At 41.7% G+C, this 23667-nt stretch overlaps 1 protein-coding gene across 7 annotated transcripts in view; it reads right to left on the reverse strand.

The window, feature by feature from the left end:
* The window catches only part of SORBS1 (sorbin and SH3 domain containing 1), a 222133-nt gene that overhangs the window by 148237 nt on the left and 50229 nt on the right, over nt 1–23667 (reverse strand). The window lies entirely within an intron of this gene.

Below are 23667 nucleotides of genomic sequence, written 5' to 3' on the forward strand. Positions count from 1 at the left end.
CCTCTGGAGATCACATCGCCCAGGCCCTGCTGAAGCAGCTCTCCTCCAGCAGGCTGCACAGTCACGTCCAGGCGGGTTTGGATGTCTCCAGAGAAGGAGACCCTGCAGCCTCTCTGTGCAGCCTGTTCCAGCACTCCGTCACCCCCAGAGTCGGAAAGTTCTTCCTCAGGTTCCAATGGAACTTCCCGTGTTGCAGTTGGTGCCCGCTGCCCCTTGTCCTGTCCCTGGGCACCACTGGGAAGGGTCTGGCCCCGTCCTCCTGACACCAGCTCCTGGGATATTTGTAGGCATCCATAGGATCCCCCCTCAGTCTTCTCTTCTCCAGGCTAAAAGGCCCAGCGACCTCAGCCTTTCCTCCTCAGGGAGATGCTCCGGTCCCTCATCATCTTCACAGCCTGCGCTGGACCCTTTCCAGTAGCTCCCTGTCTCTCTTGAACTGGGGAGCCCAGTATGGACCCAGCACTCCAGGGGCGGCCTCGGCAGGGCAGAGCAGAGGGGGAGGATCACCTCCCTCCACCTGCTGGCCATGTTCTTCCTCATGCCCCCCAGGGTCCCACTGGCCTCCTTGGCCACAGGGCCACTGCTGGCTCACGGGCAACTTGCTGCCCCCAGAACCCCCAGTCCCGTCCCCGCAGAGCTGCCTCCCAGCAGGCCAGCCCCAGCCTGTGCTGGTGCCTGGGGCTGTCCCTCCCCAGGGGCAGGACCCTACACTTGCCTTTGCTGAACTTCATTGGGTTCCTTTTTATTAGGTTCCTCTTTGCCCAACTCTCCAGCCTGTTCAGGTCTCACTGAATGGCAGCACAGCCTTCTTGTGTCTCAAAGGGTACATCATTTGAGGATTTAGGCATTAGAGATGCACATCCATACTTGTAATGTTTTGAGTTTGTTTACCCTCCATCCACCTGTATTTGCTCCAGATACTGCACGATCTTAACTTCTGCTCATGTTCATTTCTAAGCCTTTAACACTTGGTTCCTCTCCTACTTCCACATGTCTCTAGACAGTGATGAAAGCTGGAATGAGTTATGCACTATCTGTATTATCACAACACCTAAGAACACTGTGCAAATATGTAACGTACTGTCTCAGAGACTTACAGCCTACAAATCAGACAACACGACTCTTTCCATTATGTTTGATCCTTCCTCGTTTAGCATGCTCAACAATCTAGCATCATTTTTCCCCACAACAGCCACAATAAAAACCCAGTAAACATGGAGCTTCCACACCAAGCCATTTAAAAGATAACTTAAAGTAGCAGATGTTCCAAAAGTAGACTTAGAATAAATGTTCAAACTTCCATTTCTAGCATGAGGAAGGGTCTGAGGCTTGTCTTTTATAATATATTTTCCTATGTAACAAGAGTCTCTGCATTGATGTCAATTAAATATTCATTAACTAACTGTACTTGGTATGCAAGCCAGCGCAAACAAAAACTGCCTATTATAGCAAAAAAGGAGGCAGATGCATTCAAGAACCTGCAGTGGAAAACTTTAAAGGGTATATTAATGGATTTCCATTTAACAGCTTACTACAGAGTTTCAGCATTTCCAAATGAAGCAGTATGCCATTATGACTATGAGTACAGTAATATTTTCCCAGCTGTACTTACAGCTTTTTGCAAACCACTGCTCAAAAACAGGTGTTTTGTCCTCTCCATATGGTACGTTCTCAGAAGACGGTTACCGACTTTTTCTACTCAGGATATTCAGACAGGCCCAAGGTATTGGGAACCTAACTGTTGTTAAGAATCCCGTGCCTTTCAGCACCTGTGAAATTCCCAGTAAAAGGAACAAGGGAATTTGTCTTGACTTTTCAAAGTTAGTTTTTGAGACAAAATAGTTCTTTGGAATCTGGGGCTTAAATCTTATGACATGGTATGCTTCTCTCAAAATCACTGTGCTTAATCAACAACTTTTTGTTGGTATTTTGCTACTGATTATCCTCCTTTGTCCCAGTACAAGAATTTGCTGGGAACATCATTCACACAGATAGCAAAGCTGGAACACTAACTCAAAAGTATGAACCTCCACTGCTTCAGATTAAAAGACTGTCGATCAGCTCAGAGGAAGCAGCAAACAGACAAAGCTCTGCAACGTGGTCTAGCTCAGGGGTATACAGAGCCACGCTGTGTTACTGAGAGCTGCTCCAGCGTGACGCTGCATATTAGGGAAGGTTTCACTGGCTTCTCTGCCTTTACTACTGTTAATGATAACAGTGTTGTTCAGTATCCAGTAAATTCCAGGTGTATTTGGCAATGAAATAATTTCCAAGGATTACAGAGGAAAACCAAATATTTGACATTTAAAAGTAAATAAAGAAAAATATTTCTCAATAGTGTTTCTGAGGAACAGTTTTGCATTCATCTCTGAAAAAGCCATAACAGCAAATGAAAAAACATGGTGACAGTGTGATGCTATAAGATGTAAGACCTAGACAGGCCACTCAAAATTCTCCCCTTGAAGTTCACTGCTTACTTTAAACAACGGTGTTGAATGGTCACACACAAATCTGAGATAGATCAGTCTCTCTCAAACTTGTTCAGCAGCCTTGAGACAAACGGCATTATTCAGACTGCCCACCACATGTGCCCAACTTTGGTGCTGTGGCTACTATGCCAGTTTAGTTCAAGACTGCAATAAGCACTTTACCTAAAACCCAAGAAAAGCCTGACTCCTGACACCATCAATGGATGAGAGAAAACATAATGTCCATGTTGCATACCTGTCACTGGCATTTGAACATAACCCAAAGTGATACCCCAGGTAGGTCATAGGATTCTCAACCCACACAATCTGTATGAGTTTTAACTAATATAACACCAAAGTCAAGGACAGATGAGCGGGATCAACTTACAGTTTAGCTGAATTTAGTCACATGCTTGAAAGGAAACTTCTCTCTCGTGCAAGAATATTCTCAGCTGACTGTTAAGAACTTAGTCACAATTCCCTGAGACATATGGAATTGATAATAATCATATTAACTCTAAATATCTAAAAATAAGACTGCTGCACAAATGCATTTTTTAAGACCTGTTCAGGATTTACAGAGCCTAGTCCTGCAGCTTCTGAAGCTTTTGTACTTTTTCTCACTTCTCTGCTAGGAGAAAGACCAAGGTAAGTACCAAGTTTAAAGGATAAGTTTAAAACATTTTCTAGGAATTTCTTCAGAAACAGACAGAAGTTCTAAAGGACTGCCTACTGAACACGTGCTTGAAAGACAAACTTACTTTTGCAAGAACTCAAAGCTGAACGAAACCAATACAAGGAATGGCAATATTTTGAGGAGACACTGAGGTTCAAGCCAGTGAGTATCTACCATGGATTTCTCTGACAGCTGCTAATGTCTCTTGTAAGCCTTTATTCATATCAACAGAAGCATGAAATGGCTCCAGACTGTAGCCCAGCTGGTGCTGGAACTGGCACAGGCTATATATGCATCCTATCAGCCCCACATCCACTCCAGCCCAGCCCTAAAATATGGGCTCACTCAAGCTGATGACTCAGTGCTTTCGAAGGCAAAGATCAAAACCAAATTCAGAGCCTTTCACCTCTTCTTCAATAAGCTGAATACTACTAATTTCAAAAATCTATCAAAAACTATTGTGTTCTGACTACTGTTTTGTGGCCTTCAGGGACCCTTTCAGGCCAGTTCCCAGTATCCAGCAGGCAGCTATACAAAAGTTTTTAGGCACCTAGAGACACATGAAGCCTCCTAATCAGACCTACAGAGTGAATTAGGAGTCTAATTTACTTCAGCAATTCTGAAATCCCATTTAGAGTCTAATGACTCTTCAGCAAATACCTTTGATAACCTGGCTCCAGGTCACTTAAAGTGATTTTAACAATGGATGACAGCAGTAGGTAGTCTCAAAGAAAAGGCTGCATGGCCTTATCAGAGGTGCAATTTTCCCTTTAATTCCAGAGATAAATCCCCTGGAAGAGGAATAAAGGACTTTCTAGAATACATATAGAGAAAACTGGGCAGCCATATTAGAATGACAGCTGCTTACAGCAGGAGAAGATACAGGTTCTGTACTTCAATATCATAAAAGATGACCATTTCTGATTGTATCCATTATTATACATATATCTACATACCACTTTTATAACATTTCCTCCAAGTTAAAACATCACATTATATCCATTATTACCAGGGTGTATTCTGAACAGGCACCAAACAGTGTCTCAAACATAAAAAGACTCAAAATTATTTCTTTAGCATGGCGTAATGCCAAATTAAAAATACAGTCAAATCCTTACCACCCTTTCAGGATCCACCCTAAGGGAAGCTGTCCTGAGAGCAAGCATCCAGCTGCCGCCGTCCCCAGAGCAGCACAGCTCTATATCACAGCTTTACATCAGGCTTCTGCGGGACTGCCACGACATAGTCCCAAGGATAATAGCTGAAACAAAGACTTTTGATTCCACTGCTCAACCTGCAGACCTTCTTCACTCGCCTATCACTGTGTTCTAACAAGTTAAATGATTGAGTTTCTGAAGGCTGAGATGTGAAAGCTGGAACCCGCACCTGCAAAGGTTTAAAAATGGCTTGGTTCTGTTAAAGGCAATGTTGATTAACACCGACAGGGGATGTCATTTTTTTAACAGAGCCTCTTCCAAGCACAGAAGGCTTTCATTCCTCAGTAGCTAAACAGAGAACACAGTGAATTCAAGATGTGGTTTTAAATAAAGCATTTAAAAAAACACAATCCCAGCCTGCACCTGAAAATTCCTCTTCTCCCTGAAACAATGCAGAGCAGAATTGCAGAACAGCATAGCTCCCTCACTAAACTGGCCAATGCACATAAACACAAATGAAATTATGGTTCACTAGAAAATATTTTTTAGCTACTCACTAAAATAGCCTTGGGAGACCAGGTCCATACATGGAATAAAATGGCTTTCACTGCAGTCCTAAGCCAAACTCTCCTCTGGAATGACATTTTGGGTAATATAAACAGTTTAAAGGCAAATGTAGAGCACAGCAGCCTAGTTTTATACAATCAGTGCAACAAAACTGAGATTTATTCTGTGCTGAATTAAGCCCTTTATATTGTTTCTACTTAAAAAGGAAAAGTATCAAATGCAACAATTCCTACAAATTTATCTTTCACTACAAACATGTTCAGAGGCTATTTTCAATTTCACCAAACAATAGCAGGTCCAAGCACAGTGGGAAGAATTTTGGCCTTGCTCATTTGAAAACAGTGCAAGCTTTGCCCTTTCTATTCTTCAAGCAACTTAACCGGTAGCAGAAGTCCTCCCGCTGCTTTTCCAATAAACTTGGTAACAAACGTCTCATACAGCTATTGGAGTGCCCGACTTAGATGCAAACGGATGCTTTTCAAAATACCTGCTTGCACCCTTCAGCTTAGATCAGAAAGGCAGAATCTGTATTTATAGATAAAAAATCTTTCAAGAACTCTAATGTTCAGATCGCCGTGGGATGAGTCATTAACCCTCATGGCTTCCTGGTGCACTATGTACAGTAACTCTCATTTTATCGGGGAGCAGAGGGGAGAAACGAGAAAAAAGTTTGATCAGCAGGCACACAGAACAACAGACTGTAAATAACTCTTTGGGCTTTTAGTTCTACTTCACACACTTTTCTGAATGTCTGAAAATAAAGATTAACGAAACTGCTAGAACCACGTGGATTTATATAGAAAGTGAAGGACCAGAATTAACAAATGGAATATGTTGTAAAGCCACTTGAAACGCAGCCCTCAGCAGTGCCTGTTCCCTACCCCTGACTCCCTTCCCCGGGACACATCTCCCTCCTCATGCAGCATCTCATAGCTGAAGACTTCGCAGTGCACCACAAACATTTACCAAAGCATGTTTCAACTCGTTACACGTGTGGGATGGAACTGGTGAGATAAATAGCACTCCTTCCCATGCATACATGAATTAACGAAGATGTAAAGCGGTGGGTGAACATCAACAGGAACGAGGGTTAGCGAGGGGTGCCAGGCAGCCCGGGCACGCTGGGGAGACACTACTCAGGCAGAACAACAGCGCATGGCTGCGATGCCTCACTGTGCTGCCACTGCCTGCATCACCTGCCGGTCACAGCAGTGCTTGTTCATGAGGTAATGAAGGAATTTGCCCACCGTGGCAGTCAGACTCTGACAGAGCTGGCATCAGAACCAGACACTGATTCAGAGCTCCCTTCTCTAAAACATCAGACCACACGCTTTCCCTGTGACCGCCTTTGAAACACACGTGGCAGTACACACAGCGCATGCTGCAGCGTGCCAGAACACACCTGGTAGGAAGCATGGGGACATTTCACGTGCAAGCCCACTACCTGCATGCATGCAAACGGTTAGCAGGATCTGATCATCGAGAATCTGCATCTCAGATGCATCAGAATAATGGCCAAGAGAGGGAAAAGCCCGTCTGAAATAGAAATCAGATTGACAAAAGAGAAAAAGAAGCAGGTGGTAATATGCTAACCCAGGATACACAAGCATTTAGGAAAAATGGAATGCCTAAGTTTAGCCAGGTCAGAGCAACAACCAGCAAGAAATTGTTGCTAAATATTACTTTAGATAAAATTTCAGAATAGCTGCAAACACACACAAGAACATTCCCACCAGCAAAGAATTACAGAAGCAGGAGATTTTGACTTTAAGTCAGTGGTTGAAAAAACAAGCTGTAATAGTTTGAAGGACAAATTTAATGCAGACATTTAGAGACAGAAACTGCAATCACAAGTCCCAGCCAGCCCGGGTCTAACACACATTTTACCATTATTGGAGAACTTTAATGGATGCTTTTTGCACCTCATCACAGCCATGGGGAGCACTACCTGCTTTTCGGACCTGCACTATAGCTCCTTAGAGTTACAAGAGCTACAACGATGAACTCTGAAGTAAGATTTCTGTGAGTGATTCTGGGCTTCAAATTTCAGTATTTGGCTATCTTAGAAGTGACCACCTTGAAACCAGGACTAGAGCTAAACATTCAGAAATCAGGAGAGCTGGCTCTCTCAATAGTTTTAATCATGAGGTTTTGCTTTGTTTTTCAGATAACCTCATAAATGATACATTTTGAATCTATTATATTTCATTTTTTCTTCTCTGGTTCAGAGCTTTTAGAAATTACATTTTGATGCTTTCCTCTGAAAATTTCTTCTGTTGCTTTCCAGAGAAATAATAATCCTGCACTGAGATACCTCAGTACTGTCACAAAAATAATTCATTTTTCCTTTTCCAAGTAGGTTAAGAGGGAGGTTGGAAAGGAGAAGACAACTGTATTTAATCATCTGAAGTACTTAATATATCATTTTTAATGCCTGAAAAACATCAATAACTAATAAACTAATTTAAGTGTGACCATCTGAGCCATCCAATTTTTATCTCAGCTTTAAAATACTACATATACACAATCTTAAAGGATGCTCAGATGAACGATTCTGGTTCAGACCTTACTAGTGAAAGAAGAGGAAGACAACAAAGAATTCTGAGACCACCCACATTGCTCAGATACTGCTGGGGCGGGTTGCAGGGGGGGTCAGCTGTAGAGATACCCTCATAGGCCAGTCACGGAATTTTTGTAGATACTTTCCTCAATCACTCAACAATCTGTTACTGCCGCTGATTTTACTGCTCTTTACTGATTACCATCATGCTGCTCAGGAGGGGAAATAAAAAGACCAGTGTCTAATGTTCCAGACAGAAACCATGACAATATATAAACAAAATGCTGAATTTAGAATTCTAGTACAGTCTGATTAGATTGAAAGAAAAGTTGGAGTGAAATGATGTCAGGTTCAGTGAACCAAGTGTAAAGGTCTTTATGATTACATTGACATTTCTGCCTCTGTTACAGGCTTCAGTGGCTATATTGGATTATGTCACCTGAGAATTTAAATACAATCATGCATTTCTAATGAAAAAATGGCACACGTGAGTAACACAGCTCCAGATTACCTTAATTATATATTGCAATTACAATTACAGCACTGGTATGGGGATGAAATTATTGCAGCTGAGCCCCCCTACACTCCATGCAGGCCTTTCATGGGAGCCTCACACAGCCTCACCTGAACTTGCACTAAAAAATCAGCGACAAAGACCAGAATGTGAACTCTGTCCAGGTATAAGGACAGGGCTTTCATTGCCCTGAGCTGGCTCAGAAAAGGAAAGAACAAAATTTAATTTCCATGCAGAATACTGAGGTTCCTTGCAGCAAGAGCTAAAAACAGGTGAAGGCATTTTCCCTCAGAGAAAATGGACAGCACTGTACTCTATGGAAAATACGCATTAGTGATCATTCCAGACCCAAGATGATGATGTCCCTTAAGGCCAAGAAGGACCAACTGAACTAAACCCACAGTACTCTTCTGCTGTTCCTGTGTTTCTTGACAAGAGGGAGCTGGAATTCCTGCCTATCTTGGAGTACCTAGAAAGACAGCATGGCATAAGCAAGGACAGACTTTCCAGGTACTTGCCAGCATCCCAGCAACATGGTACACACCACAGGGCTTGCTGCAGAAACCATTTCCCTTTTCAAATATTTTCCTTTCCTCTTAGCAATAGAGATTTTACAGATAGGCATGCTGGTATGATGAATTTCACACGGAGAAGGCATCGCTGTCCTTTCACATTAACTTTGCAAGGCTGTCTTGCCCAATTTAGTGTCAGTGCCCATCAGAACCGCAGCTCTAGTGACAGCAGTTTGCTCAAATCCAGATCAAAACTCTTTCTAATCTTGCCTGGAACTTAAGCTGGAATTTAAAGTAAACCAGCAGAGAAAAAAGCATCACCTCTTCACCCATTTCCTAAAAGAAAGCAGCAACAATGTGGGGAAGAGCTGAGGCTCCAAAGCCTCAGGATTCTCCCTTTGCATTTGGCATTCTTCTCAATGTCTTCTCATGGTTGCTCTCCCTCTCTCTCTCACAGAGAAGCACCAAGACACACATTCCCTATGGTATTCAGAAACCAACAGCCCATGCAAAGAAGGAGCACCCCACTGCACTAAGGCTGTGCAACCTCCTCAAATATGGAAACAACACGTGAGTTACCCATGGCAGCACCCGTGTAACCTGCAGTTCCTCAGTGAGGACAGCAAGCACGGATCCAAAAGCTTCTCCAAAAGCACAAAATCACAAGCAGGGAGATAATGCTTTGCCATACTCTCCAAGAGCTACTTCAAAGGCAGTAGAGGACTTACAATACACAGTTAAAACAGTTACCATTTATCCTGCAGAGCACTGAGTATACAGACACACAAATCACGCACCAAACCAGCCCATCACAAAGCACCACTAGAATACTTCATAATCCCAAACAACATCTAATGGGAAATGCTTTCAGATACACAAATTAGTTTAAGAAAAAGAGATCTAATTTTTTATACTTCTTTTAAGCTTCTCAGGGAATCCAATCAATTGAATTGGCTAGCTATGTCAATGCAACTGAAAAACATTTCCCAGAAGACTTACATACATAGTATTAAGATACAGAGAGTTAAGAGAGAAGCAGCAGTCTCGACTCTTTTTTTCTGTCTTGAACTGAAGGACAGAGTGTGACTTCATGACTTACCTTGTTTCCCAGGCAGGGAGGACCACCCTGATCTGCACTGCAGACAGATTCTGCCTAGCAGCTTTCCTGCCCCTTCCTTTGACCTCAGCCCTGCGCATCTCCCTCGCCCTCAGCCACACACAAGTAAACACTGACCCCTCCTCAAAGTCAGCTTTTATCGAGCAAGACACAGCGGCACGATCAGGAGCTGATAAAATGAAGAACAAAACCCTCATGCACAAAGCAATGGAATGACTCCCTGAAGCCAGGGTCATTACTAATCGACAGCAGCAAAAAAAGATGTTTTCTGAGCTCCTGCAGGTTCAGTGGCACAGAAACCGGGCACCTATTTGTACAACTGGTGCAGGGAAGAAAGGTGCAACTTAGGAGATCTTTCACTTATAGCAAACAGTGGCAGCCTGGCTAATTTCATACAAAAAGAGTTGTTCAACATACTTGATTAATATTTACTACCATAAATAATATTGTGCTTATCAGTCTAATTTATATAACATTGACTTCCATGGTAAAATACATAAAAGATGGCCTTTCCAATTCTGTGCCCACTTCTTTTTTAACTCCTAAAGACCTGGAAACTGTTTAAAATGAGAGAGAGAAAGCGGTGTTTTGGCCTTTTTTTGCCACTTATTCTTTTAATTTAAAATATCATTTGTCTAATTCTGTGGTTTCTTTAGATGTCTTAGACATGGACTTGAAGCTCCTTCAGCCATCTATGTGAGCAAGCTGTTACATTCTGGCAAACAAAAACTTTTCTCCCAAATATTTATTCAGGTGTTCAAAAGCTATGGGGTTTTGTTTGCTTGTTTTAAACTATTAAGCCATCAAAATAAACACATCTCTTCCCAGGACACTTATTTAGCTTTTATTCTCATAATACCCTTGTGATAATTCCACCAAATCATCAATTATGCATACACTTTGGAAATTATTTTTTTAAAAAAATAAGAAAAATAAAGGAAACGAGACATGCTTTTCTTACATAGAAACAAACAAAGGTAGAAAACAGAGGGACCTTTGGGCCTTTTTTATATATAACAGGGAAAAAAACCCAAAACAATAGATCACAAGTGTATTTTTTATCTTTTATAGATTAATTCATGAAAGCTCGCAAAAGTCCCCAGAAGGACATCAAACTTCATTTATTTAGTTCATCCACTAAATATGGGAAGGTTATAGAAATTAACAACCCTCTGCTTAAGGACAACTATCTAGCAGGCAGTTAGCTGGTCTGCAATCATATCATAAACATAATCTTTAGATTTAAAATTACATTTTCTTATGAAATCCTGATTTCATAATTATGGGAGGGAAATTATGATAGGATTTGCATAACAAACTAAATTTCTTTGGATTAAAAGCATTTTAAAACCTAGAAAAGTTTTTTTAGATTAAAGAAGGAAAACAGTTGCTGGGTGAGAGCCCGGCTGACAGGCATGTATGCTGAATCCCCGTTCCTGTGGCTAACTGTACTTGTTTTCTGTTTCCCTGGGCTCCTTCCTGGTTGCGGTTCCAGCTTTCCTCATTTGGCCATCCAAAAGTTAACCAAGCTGTGCAGATGCCTTCCACAACAAATGGAGCTGGGATAACTCATTGTTTGGAGTAACCAGAGAAGGCTATAGCAAAATAAGAAGAAACCCATGTACTTTATCATTCTGCTGTTCCTTCTCCATGGCCTGTTTTTGAGATTGTCCTCATTTTGGTTGGGGCTGCACAGACACCAGGGTCTCCTGGTTCACACCTGGGCCTCCCAGGCACGAGAGCCCAACTCCCAGCAGGCAGACTGCCCACCTTACTTTAACAGTCGTGGTGAACTTTGCTGTACAGCCCTCCTCTCAACATAAGCCCCCATCTGTGATACATGCTACGCCAGCATGTGCCACAACAATAACCAAAAAATAGTTAATTCTGCTATTGATTGATTCTGAGTTGGTCTTAAAAAAAAAAAAATAAAAGCCAGATGCAAACTGATAGTCCCTTTAGTTCACAGGCTGGTCATCCTTGACAATGCTAATAAAAATGGAGTAAACTTACATGGCTACTTTAGAAGGGCTTGAGCATGTAATTCACACCCAAGGATGTGAATGCTGTGGCATACTGAGTGAACTCGGCATCACCCAGCCTGAAATTCAGGGAACAGGGGCTCTTCCATGGGAACCACTAGGGACCTTGGGAAGATCTGTGACATTGTTAACTTCATGTGATATATCAGGTGACTGTCTGGGGTATAAAATAACTTGGGGAAAGTGAGTCTTATTTTAGTTCTTTTAATGTCCAGGCTATCCAGTGAGTTAATTTATGTGTGATTACCGAATTATGAGTGTTTAGTAGCTGCTCCTCTGTTACACTGTGTATCTGTCTCTGAGTCCCCCTATGCGATCATTGTTCTGGGAGCATAAACAACAGTCTTCCGCCCTTGACCACACTGGGACACTTTTTTCATGTGTTCTCTGTTGCATACTAAAGAAGAAAAGCTTCTCTCTCAGACACAGATCTGGTGCCAGGTCAGGCTCCAAATAGTTCAGCTATATTCTGGGTTCAGGTCTCGGCATCAGGCACCAGCACTATACCCAGCTGGGGTTACAATGCAGCTCTTCAAATCAGTGGGTATTACAGCACGTAGCACACAACCAGAATGGCTTAATGGAAAGAGAAGCCCTCAGCGGGAAATTACAGCTTTCACAGAACATATGGTCCACAAGCACTCAGTGGCTATAAAAGTGTTTATCTCAACATTTCATAGAGGGGAAAGCAAAACAGAATTGAAAGGTAACATACACTGCTTCTGAAAATCTTGTGACTAGCAGGCTTGTACAAAACACTGACCAAACAAAAGAAAATGTAGAAAGCTCTTGTATTTAGAGTGGAAGATTATGGTAATGAAGATGATTAAGACAACTCCAGCAATGACCACACACACACACACACCCCGCAAAGACAGCGTCTCACTCGTCTATTGTACTTTCCGCTCATAATGACTCAGAGTCACTCCCATAAGCCACATGCAGTGAAAGTTCCTGTACTCACTACAGGGAACATAGACACTTCTGGGGTAGGTTACAACAGATGCTTGGAACTGTGCCTCTATATCCAAAATGAGGGGATATTGCCAGAGTTAATGTCTCTGTACACTTGCACAGTGCCAGACAGAGACGGTCAGACCCCTTGCTCACATTACGAGCCCGCTAACTACTTGCCATGGATGGTACCACAACCAGCACACACCTAGCAGGACTGCCTTGCACTGAACCATCAGCATTGCTTCCTGCATCATTTATGCTTTCATGTAATTTTTGCATGGTTTAACCTCAGCTGGCAACTAAATACCATGCAGCTGCACCCTCCCTCCCCTCAACTCCAGCGGGATGGGGAGGAGAATCGGGAAAAAGGTAAAACTTGTGGGTTGAGATAAGAATAATTTAATAATTGAAATAAAATAAAATACAATAACAACTGTAATGAAAAGGAGAGAGAGGGAGAGGAATAAAACCCGAAAGGAAATACCCAACAACTGATGCACAATACAATTGCTCACTACCTGCCGATGGACGCCCAGCCAGTCCCTGAGCTGCAGCCCCTGGCCAACACCCCTGGTTTATATACCGAGCACCATGTTCTATAGTATTGAATGCCCCCCTTGGCTAGTTTGGGTCAGCTGTGCCCCCTCCCAATTTCTTGTGCCCCTCCAGCCTTCTCCCTGGTAGGGCCTGAGAAACTGAGAAGTCCTTGACTTAGTATAAAAATTACTTAGCAAAAACTAAAAACATCAGTGTATTATCAACCTTATTCTCATACTAAATCCAAAACATAGCATTGTACCACCTACTAAGAAGAGAATTAACTCTATCCCAGCTGAAACCAGGACAAAATTTGAATGTTAGATGTGGGCAGAACATCCCTCTCCTGCCCCAAAAGCACCTTGAGTGCTAGCACAAATAAACCAAGGCTCTTAACTGTATAGAAGAAGGCAACCCTGAATGGCCGGCAAAAATCCTCTGGCCACATCATAGATGGGAGAGTGGAAGCATAAAAACAAGTTGTGTAATTTACCCATCACCCTACTCTATATCAGTAACAGAGCTGGAAATAGAAACCTCCCCTATTAGACACCACATCAAGAGGCATGACAGGTGCTTTGCAGAGCCCTGTTCCAAAGCACGTGTCAACTAGAACGTGGGCATCACGTCACCGGGAGGCAAGGACGGCTGCAGAGACAGGCTCTGTTAAGCTTGCTGGTGAATACTCTCCCCTGCATCTACCCTGTATGCAGTCACCAGCTTGCAGATGAATTTTTATTGTTCAGTCTGCAGCTACATAGTGACAAGAGGAGGTAATGTAACAGTGACTCACTTCTAATAGAGCCTTCATAAAGAAAGGCAGTGACCCCTAGGCTCCTTTATTCAAGCAAAATGATCTTCAGTTCAGTGGGAGCCTTCTGAAATACAAAATTAATTGCATTCTTAGACTTGTCCTTAGTTTACTAAGTCATTAGAAACAGAATTAATTAATTAATTCTGAACTAATACGAGGACGGACCATGGTTTGACAAGATGCCAAGTAAAGCAGACTTTTCACAGGGTTAAGCTTTGGCTGAGAAGCAACTGTCAACCAGAGGCATCGAGGAGCCACCTAAGGAGGTCTGTGACATCCAGCAGCTCAAGCAGGGAGGATTTCTTGTCGCTTATTGCTACAAGGTGAACAGAGGCTCTGGGGTGTCCTTGTGCTTGGGACTCACGAAGGACTTCTGTTGCCAGGTCACCTAATTCTTGTCTTAGCTGATGTGCCAGAGAAGCAGCGTGGTATTTTTGAAGGACATGAGTCTATATAAAATTATTGTAGTTGAATTTTTAAGGGTTTTTTTTATTATTTTTAATTCAACAGCCAGATTTCATTTGAAAAAACTTCATTGAATTGAGTTATATGAGTACATAAACCTGGATGAGATCCAATTGCTGAGCAGTGAGCCATTACCCACTAAGAGTAATTTTGCTTTAGCGCATGTAGCAGGGAACATACCAGAGCACATGGGTCCTAATTAAAGCCTATAATTGGCCTGAAATTCCTACAAACCTTCCATTTTCATCACAAAGGTGGGAGACACGGTGACCTAGTACTGCAACAGTACTGCAAAATATTAGTACAGGGATAAAACCTATGATAGACAGGCATGAAATAATTTATCATAAAATTCTAGTCTTCCTGTAAAAGAAAAGAAACTATCTGTGTTGAAACATCCATCATATCTCTTGGCTGAGGGCTTAGAAGCTTTTAGAATAGAACAAGGGCATATCATGAATTCGTCACAGGATTTCACAGGGCTGAACTACAAGCCTTTATGAATACGAGGCTATGTAAATTAGATTATATTGGTCTTTTAAATAAAAAAATCACAACACAGTGCTTTACCTAAGAAGGCAGCAGGACAATGTTCAAAAAAAAGAGGAAAAATGTCACATTTAATAAAAAAAGAAAACCCCAGTTCTAGTGACAACCAAAATGTAAATTAGAATGTTCATGTAGACATGTTAAGATGGGGGAGGTTTCCAGCAGCTGTGCTTTGGGAGGGAGAGGTGGAGATGTCCGCTTTGTCTGCTCCTAGTGGACTGTGAGCTAGTAGTATCTTTCGCCCTCTCCAGAGCTTCTCTATCAACTCTCCTTGAGGAATCTATACAGGAAACACTCAACTGCTTGTGACAGCACCTGCCCTGCAGGCTGGCCTTTGGAAGTTGCCAGCATCCTCCCTTCACAGCAGGGAATCTCTGCTGGGAGAACCACAGGGCAAACAGAGTGGTGTTCAACAGTTTTCTGGCATCGGCTGTGAACCACGTGAGCTGTGGTACGGCAGGAAGGGGCTAGTCCATCCACTGAGCCTAAAGTGTTGCTCAAAAGTAACAACCAACTACAATGCCACTGCAGTATTTCCACATTCTCTATCTCTCTCTCTCTATATATATATATTATTCTAGGCCAACTTATTTAAATTTAAAAACCAAAAGGGAGAGATTATTTAATATCCTGTCCTGACAACTCAGCCCAAAACCTTTCTGGATGAATCTAGTTCACTGAAGCCAATGAGATTGTTTCCACCAACTCCAGTAAGTTTGGATCAGACCTTGGGTTTCTTGTGCTGGCAAGGGCTGGAACACAGCTAACAGTTACAGTCTGATGAAGCATGAGCCACAAAATAACCACAGCTCACACTGTGTCTGAGCTCTGCTGAGCACAGTATCAGCAGCAGAACATTTATTTGGATCAACATCATGATCACATTCCTGACGCTGTGGTTTTCAGTGGGCACAAATACACACATCTGAGTGCACTCATAGCTTGCTTGTTCTAGTAAAAAACAAAGCAAGACAGCAAGAAAGAACAAAAGTGAAGGCTGTGAGATGGCAAAGGGTTGTTGTCCTGTCTTTGATAGCAGATGATTCTCCAGAGGCCATCTCCCAACCTTATGAATGCACACATTAGGACATTAATATTATAACCCCCACTCCAAGGGAGGGGATGGAGGAGACAAGGGGAGATGTTGAGGTGCTTCTACTCCAGGCCAGCAATCTGATTGCAAAACAAGAGACTTGGGTTCTTTATAATCAAAATTCCACCCAAAGAGAAGCAGCCATACAAAATACATAGACTGAGGAAAAAGACTTACTGGCAGGAGTGCCATGAGTTAAAGCCAGCTGCAGGGAGAAGGAACACCTCTGCCTCATTTATTTTCTGCACTGAACAGAATGATTTTATGCGGAACGTCTGACTGCTAAGTCTATCCCACTTTCCATCCTTCAGAGCTAAATAATAGGATTCCCTTCTGTGCCTCCATAGCTTCTAACCCAAGAATCTCCAGCTAATTTACTTGCCTGATAAACCCTTTCTCTCAGAGTTCTTACTGTTCGGTTTTAGCACCAAGATACAGACTAGCGTTTTTATAGATCACAACCATCATGTAAAAATACATGCATCATGTTTCTCAGCTAACCAAAAATAAAAAATGAGCAACATGATTTAAGTCTAATAATCACTCATTCAGTACCATAGGCACAAGCATTGGCCATCACCAGCCATCTGCCCCATTGATGCCTATTGTGCCATCGGGCACAGTGACCCAGGAATTGTAATAGGAAAAAGTCCCTGGGGGCTTTGTTTTATTTTCATAAGTATAAATAATTTTTAAGAAAACAAGCACAGCCTTGTGATTAAAATATTGATACTGTTTTTAGAACAGGGTTCCAGAGACCACCTAGCAAACTGAAGCAATAAATGCCATATAATTTAAAGAACACTTTTATTAAAAACTTACTGTTAATAAGTATACCCGGGCCTGAAGATCTGTTCTATCATGAATATCAGTCTTACAATCAGTAAGATAGCCATCTCTCTGTGAAGGTGTTGTTAAGTTTCTTCTCAAGTACTTTCAGGCATTTTTTTCTATGGATAATATATCTCTTGATTGAATGAGCAGTGTATTATTTATGAAAGTCTTCATAGAGGAAGTCTCACAAAACTATATGGACTGCTATGAAAGAGAGGTTAAAAAATCTGTGGGTTTTCTAGTGCTTGCTTTGTCTCACACCTGTCTGAGGCAGGAGAGGAGTCACTACCAAATATGTAAACTGTACAACAATGCCAGATCACAGAACAAAGCTGAGCTACAAAGCCAAAGAAAGGAAAAAGTGGCAGCCCACCAGTACCCCATCTCACTCCTCACCAAGAGTCCCTATCAACAGCACTACCTGCCACTGCCTCTCCGTTCTCCTCCCAATCTTTCCACTTACTTAGCCCAGCAGTGTGCTGGGCCAATGCTGTCTCTGGCGTATTTGCACAAGGTCTGTTGTTATGAAGACTTTGATCTTAGTTGGTGCCAGTAGTTCGAATCCAAGCAATAAAAAAGAACCTGCTGCAAGAAAAGGTCAAGCACAATAATACATTGTTTATATTATAGCACTGCCATATGTGTAACTAAGCACCACTTTTAGGAGAACCACAACACAATTTGTTCTTTGAAACATCTGGATGTTAGAAGAGCAAGCAAAGACCATACAAGTATTTTGTTGATGTGCTCAAGATGCTAAATTCATATCCAGGTGTCTTCAGTGTCTGAGGAAACATGATTTCTAGGTTTGGGGTCTCTGATTCTATGATTTTTTGTACATTTGTATAGTTGGCTGTAAAGACTCCTAACTCACAGATGTGCTGAGAAATGGTGCCTAATATCATGGCTACGTAGGGCACCAACCATGTATTCTACGTGAATGTGTGCCTACCCTAGTCTTATAGAAGCATGCTACCCTTGCTTGGCACATCTCACCTAGAAAACAAACCTTGTGCCACATGGATTTGCCTTTATTCTACAATCATACACCATCTTGCATAAGGGGAGCACAAATGTGCTGGACATATAAATGTACAACAAATCTAAAAAAAAACCCAAATTATTTGGTTACTTACCCAACAAAACACCCTCAGAGAGGTACTGTAGAGAAAGTGAGAAGAAATTAAAGCAAGAATAGAGTGAGGAGACAAATACTTACACAATCTTTGGGGGATTTTAATCTTTTATAGAAAGCCATAGAAGTTCTTAGCGTATACTGTGATTAGTTTCCCTCTGGATTTGTAAACTCTTATTAGAAGAAAAGTATCAATAGGTAAGATAAAAAGATAAAAAATATAAAGGTGTAAAATATTTAGAGGGTTCTTTTAATAATTAATGAGCCAAAGAGCTTTCAGTCTAGCTGTACTGACAGCACAGCCAGACCTTTCAAGAGAACAAAACTAAGTATCTAGTCACCAAACTGTGTTAATCAAAATGCTATTTCTAGCCCTTCAAATGTCACACTGTATCAGGAGAAACTATAATACTTACTCATTTTTTCATGAAGCTGGGGCACGTATGGCTTTTAACTGTCACCCAACATGTTTGTGTATGTGATATATTCTTTCCCAATTTTGCAGACCTGTAGCCAACAGGTTTCTGAGAAGATTTCTTCTCAAGACACATTATACTGGTATGGGGTGCTAAGCAGTAATCCATTGCAATTGTCCTTGTGACAGAACACTTTACTAGTAACTCTAAGATGATACACAGAATACTATGTGCAGTATCTCTCACACTACGAGATGGAGGGGACTCCATTGTAATTAACACAGAGCTTCTCTAAAGCTTCTAGAGATGAAAGCTGTATCCTCGCAGTTGTCCAGAGCAGCAAATCCACTTACTTCCTGGAAGGAACCTCAGGATAGGCATTTCGTGACCCTACTGATACTCCCAGAGAAAAGCCGAGACACAGCCAGCATAGTGAGGAGATGTGACATGGTACAGTCTCTAGTCATGCCATCTACCCTTGCAGTGATGATTTTGCGTGGTCAAGATGAGGTGGGAATCTTTTGAAAATACCCCGCAGTCTCACATTACCCGATACAAGGACTTGTAGCGGTTTTAGGCAGGCTGGACTCGCTCGGTTCAGACTCTTTGCTAGGGACAGTATGGTGTCAGACCCCAGCTGCCAGTGCGTCACCCAGCACCTAGGACCAGGATCATCCTCCAGGGCACAATGTAGACACCAACAGATCACATTAACCTTCCTGGCTTTTTCCCCCCCTACCAAGCACTGGCTGGGCTGCCTCCCACCACAACCACACAAATCTCAACACAGAATTAAGCAGAAGACTGCCAACCACACTTCGGTATCACCGAGTGTTTGTGGAGCTCAGCCTGCGTGACTGGCTAAGCTCTCAGAGCAGCTTACGTTTTGTGACTGGCTTATCCCAAGAACACAAGAATGGCTTTCCATGAGGATCAGAGGTACATAAATTTCACCTAAGTTTTCAGAAAAATAAACATTTGTAAAACTAACACTTTATTCCATAAAACTCTACAAAATTAGCCAACAAAAGGAGTTAAGAGTACCACCACTGCAAAGATATGTCTTATTTGAACAACCACTTGCAAATAGTTTTCCATGGTATTTAGAGAGCTCAGAGACAGCGCACCACAACAAAGAACATGGTGGGTAGGAAACAGACCTAGTACAATCTAGTACTCTCTCTTGCTTAAATAACACCAATGGTAAAGGATAAATACCCATAAACTCACCTAGACTGGGACAGTTTTGTAACTATACCTTCATCTACCATAAATGCTGTATAAACACTCTGATGACTTGATCTGAATATTTTTGAGATAATGACAGCTGTAATTCTACATTATATCAAATAAGATTCTGTTCCAATGCAGGGCTCATTGCTTTTTCTTAGCTCTTCAAAACTGTGGGCTTGAGCTAAGCGAGGGATAGCCCTACCTTACACGTCATTACTGCTATTGACATAGCTGGGAAAAATTCTCAGTGCAGTGTCCCTAAACCTGGCCTTCCTCTCTTAGGGCCTCACACAACGAAGTGGCCTTGCCCGACCCAGAAGAGCCATGCCTATGCTTATGGAAGGCATTTGACTGTGAGGACCATTAGGCTTGGCCTTCCTGCACGGGCACCACTGGTGTCTCCTTTAGCAGCAAGGCTGCAGGCGCTGGAAAGTGGGCTGAAACTCAAAACTCATAATAACTGAACAACCACTGCTTTTGACCTTTAAAAGTTAGGATCAATACAGACACAGAAACAAACTAAAATGGACTCATATTCTATTATCAGCCTCCTTTCCACACAGTCATCTTCATCCTAATTATGTCCATTCTGCTCTAGGAAAAATGTAACTTCTGCTCCTTATGTGAACGAGTGTTGCAGTGTTTATTCAAAACCAGAACAGCCTTCTGGTCTTGGAGCGTATTTCATTCATATTATGTAAATAACTGATTCTTTGAAAGACCAGAATAGCTATAAATCAAACCGGTAGGCAAACTACATTTTCATGCATGCTGCTGTTTCCTGTTTTCCCATTTTGATGGAGGCATTGAAAAACCCCAGCCGTTACAGTACTGAACAATCTTCTCTTGGTTCTCAGGATAAGAGGAAGTGGAATTATTTCGGAAGTCTTCCTAACAAAGAATGATTTTAGCAACAGTTTGCTTTCTAAGATAAGGCCACTCACTTCAAAGTTTTTATTGTTTATGAAGAGGGCAAACATCAATAAACTGTTACAAGATTGGCTATGAATATAAAAGACAATTTCTTGTAGAAATTGCTTTACCTCTCCACATCTCGTTTCCTTCAGCTGTAAAGTGATGGCAGAGCTGCCTGCCCATGCTGGCATCTGTAGATAAGAAACAGATTTAGTGCTACACTCTAATTCTGCTGCTAGAGAAACTTCACACAGGATATGGAACAAACTTGCCTAAAAAATTAGTGCAGATCATCTCCTCTTAATGAGAATGGGTAGGAAACGCAAACACACAGCTTTACATCGTACATGCTAGAGAGGTATAAAAGTAAAGGAAGAGAGAGAGAATAAAATACTGACTGACATACAGGCATTCACACGCCCAAATTCAGATATGAAGTGTCTGATCTGAGAAGGACATCACAAACCAGTTTTTCTACCTAATTACCCTCATCCAATACTATTTTGTTTTTTTCTAAACACATTCCAACAAACAGCCTCTATGATGCAGGAATCCAATATTACTTAATCATGCTTCATGGTATCTTACTGAGACCATGAGAAGGCACACATAAAGGTACTATTCCTTCTAGTATTTAAATAGCGTTTCTCTCTGGGTCTGTTTTAGCAACACTCAGCAACCACACACAACAAGGAGAAGGAAGCATAACTATCTAGTTAGCAGAGTTATTACAGAGCGGCCAACCATCACTATCCAAGCTGCAGTTTGGCATGCATCAATTTTCATGCAAAAAGAACTGTGGAGTGCGGAAGAACCCAAGCAGGCATGACATTAGTATGGCACCTTCTTTGAAAGACACCTTCAGTAGCACATTTGCCTTTACTGCCATGCTTGGATAAGCACTGTCTTAGCTGAGTGTGAAGATACAACATCAAAACTTCCCAAACCCTCTCCTCTAACTGATCCAAATACCAATTCAGTCTAAAACCTGCCTATAGTGTGGCACGTAGAAGGATCACAGTATAATCTGCACAGGAACAGAGGCTGAATTCATACTGAAGTCGAAGGTCAGGTTCATAAATCCCTATTTAGATATACAGATTAAGTGCCAATCACTCAAGGGAAAAATAAAGGGAAGCATGTGGGTACCCAGAATTGTTGAAAACTCAGGCTTTTGTTAGGCTCCTATTTCAAAAATCTTGAGCAGCAAGCAAAAGCCCTAACATACTCTTTTACACAATAAGAGCAAAGAATAAAACAACCTACCCATGACTGAGAACTTCAAAGGCCTGAACTAAAAACAATTTTCAAAGAACACTGAACATTATCCATGCTGCCAGTGCATTTCCCAATGCTGAATAAAACCAGAGCAAAGATCTTACACACACACACACAAAGCTTCTCTGCTGAAAACTTCTTGTCCAGTTTTAAAGGCGCAAGCAGTTTCCATAACCCTATAGGTAGCCTCTGCTCTGATATAATTTATGCTAGGCAATGAAAGTGCTGACCCTGGCTTAACACTTGCACACAAACAACACACAGTGTACAACCTAATTCCATAAAGCTCATTCACATATATAGCTCCACAGAAGTTAATGGGATTATGGAAGGGATTGAAGACTTCAGGATGAGACTAACAGAACCTCTCTGGCTCACTGCAAAGGGCTGGGCAAGCAGCTAAAACACGATGGTTGTTCATCCATCTTGGCAGATACATGCTGCAGTCTTTGCTCAAAACAAAACAAACAAAAACATGAACAGCACTGCTTTGGTATCCCCATCTGCCCTCTCTTATAACAGACCAAAGAGGCATATAGTGAGGTTAAGGACCAGAAAATTGAAGAAACACCAAAGAAGCATAGAGGAACAGATAATTAACAGTGTAGCTCTCTGATGCAGGATACCATTGAGATAAAGCATTCTATAGTAGTTTCATCAATTAATTAGCACATTGTATACAGTAACACATCAGAATAAATAAACCCTGTGACAAACATCTGCTGCCATCTCCTACTAGTGACCCGAGTGTCTGCAAACACATCAATTGCACCCAAGTACACAGGCACAGAGCACATTGTTAAAAATAGGACATGTAATTTGCACGAAGGTTTAACATTCCTGTTTTTTCCCCAGATTCAACCTTTAAAAAAACAGTAAACTTGTAATTCAACATTTGCAGAGTGGTTAGAAGTTTCTCTGAACTCTCCTTTCCCCCCCCGACTCCAAATACTTTCCCTCCCCTACAAACAGAAAACACAAGAAGAGACCTGTTCATCACATGACCTTCCTTTGGAGGAATCCTTACATTTGTACTTTCTGAATCACTGATGTATTGAAGAAAAAGGAAGCTGCAAATAATATTCACGTGGAGCACATAATTCTTACCTTCCTGACTTTTAGGTTAGCCTTCTGGGCATGGAAAATTTATTAGGCACTGTTTCTTTCTTCCTGTAGACACCTTAGGCATGAGTGTGTACGTGTATGTTTCTGTTTACATTTACAAAAAATCTGATGTATTCCAAAAAAGACAAACTTGCTGTGTTTTGACTGCCTAAATATCACTACTTGTATCTTCTTTATGGTATTATCAAACAATATTGGCTTTGTGGAACAGGATTATCTTTAAAAATAATCACTCCTGTTTAAAGATAAGTATACTTACTGAACAAGAAGAGGGGAGCATAAAAGAAGTAAGAGTCATTAGGGATACTAATGTGGCAGATGTTTTCTGTATGTGTATACGTGCAGCAGAACCAACATGGTCCAGCCTTTAGAAGTCATGAGACGCTAACTCTGCTAGTAACCTTGAGCAAGCTAAACCTCCTCTTGCCTTCCCATACATTCTATGTAGACGAGCTGCCTGGGACAGATGCTGTTTCTTTTTCTGACATGGTAGCAACAAATGTAAAGAAAAGCAATGTTTTAGTAGCATAATTCATAAAAATGAAATACTAATATACCAAATATTGCCCCAGAACAACAGCAGTTAACAGCAGTGCCAGGCAGAATAAAGAAGCAGCAACTACAAGGAAGCAATGGATAGACGAGTGAAAAGCACATTCTGCTTAGAACAAATCCCATTACCAATCATCTGGGCTCTGCTCTG

The sequence above is a fragment of the Falco cherrug genome, chromosome 9 (genome assembly GCF_023634085.1).
Source record: "Falco cherrug isolate bFalChe1 chromosome 9, bFalChe1.pri, whole genome shotgun sequence".
NCBI classification, from domain to species: domain Eukaryota; kingdom Metazoa; phylum Chordata; class Aves; order Falconiformes; family Falconidae; genus Falco; species Falco cherrug.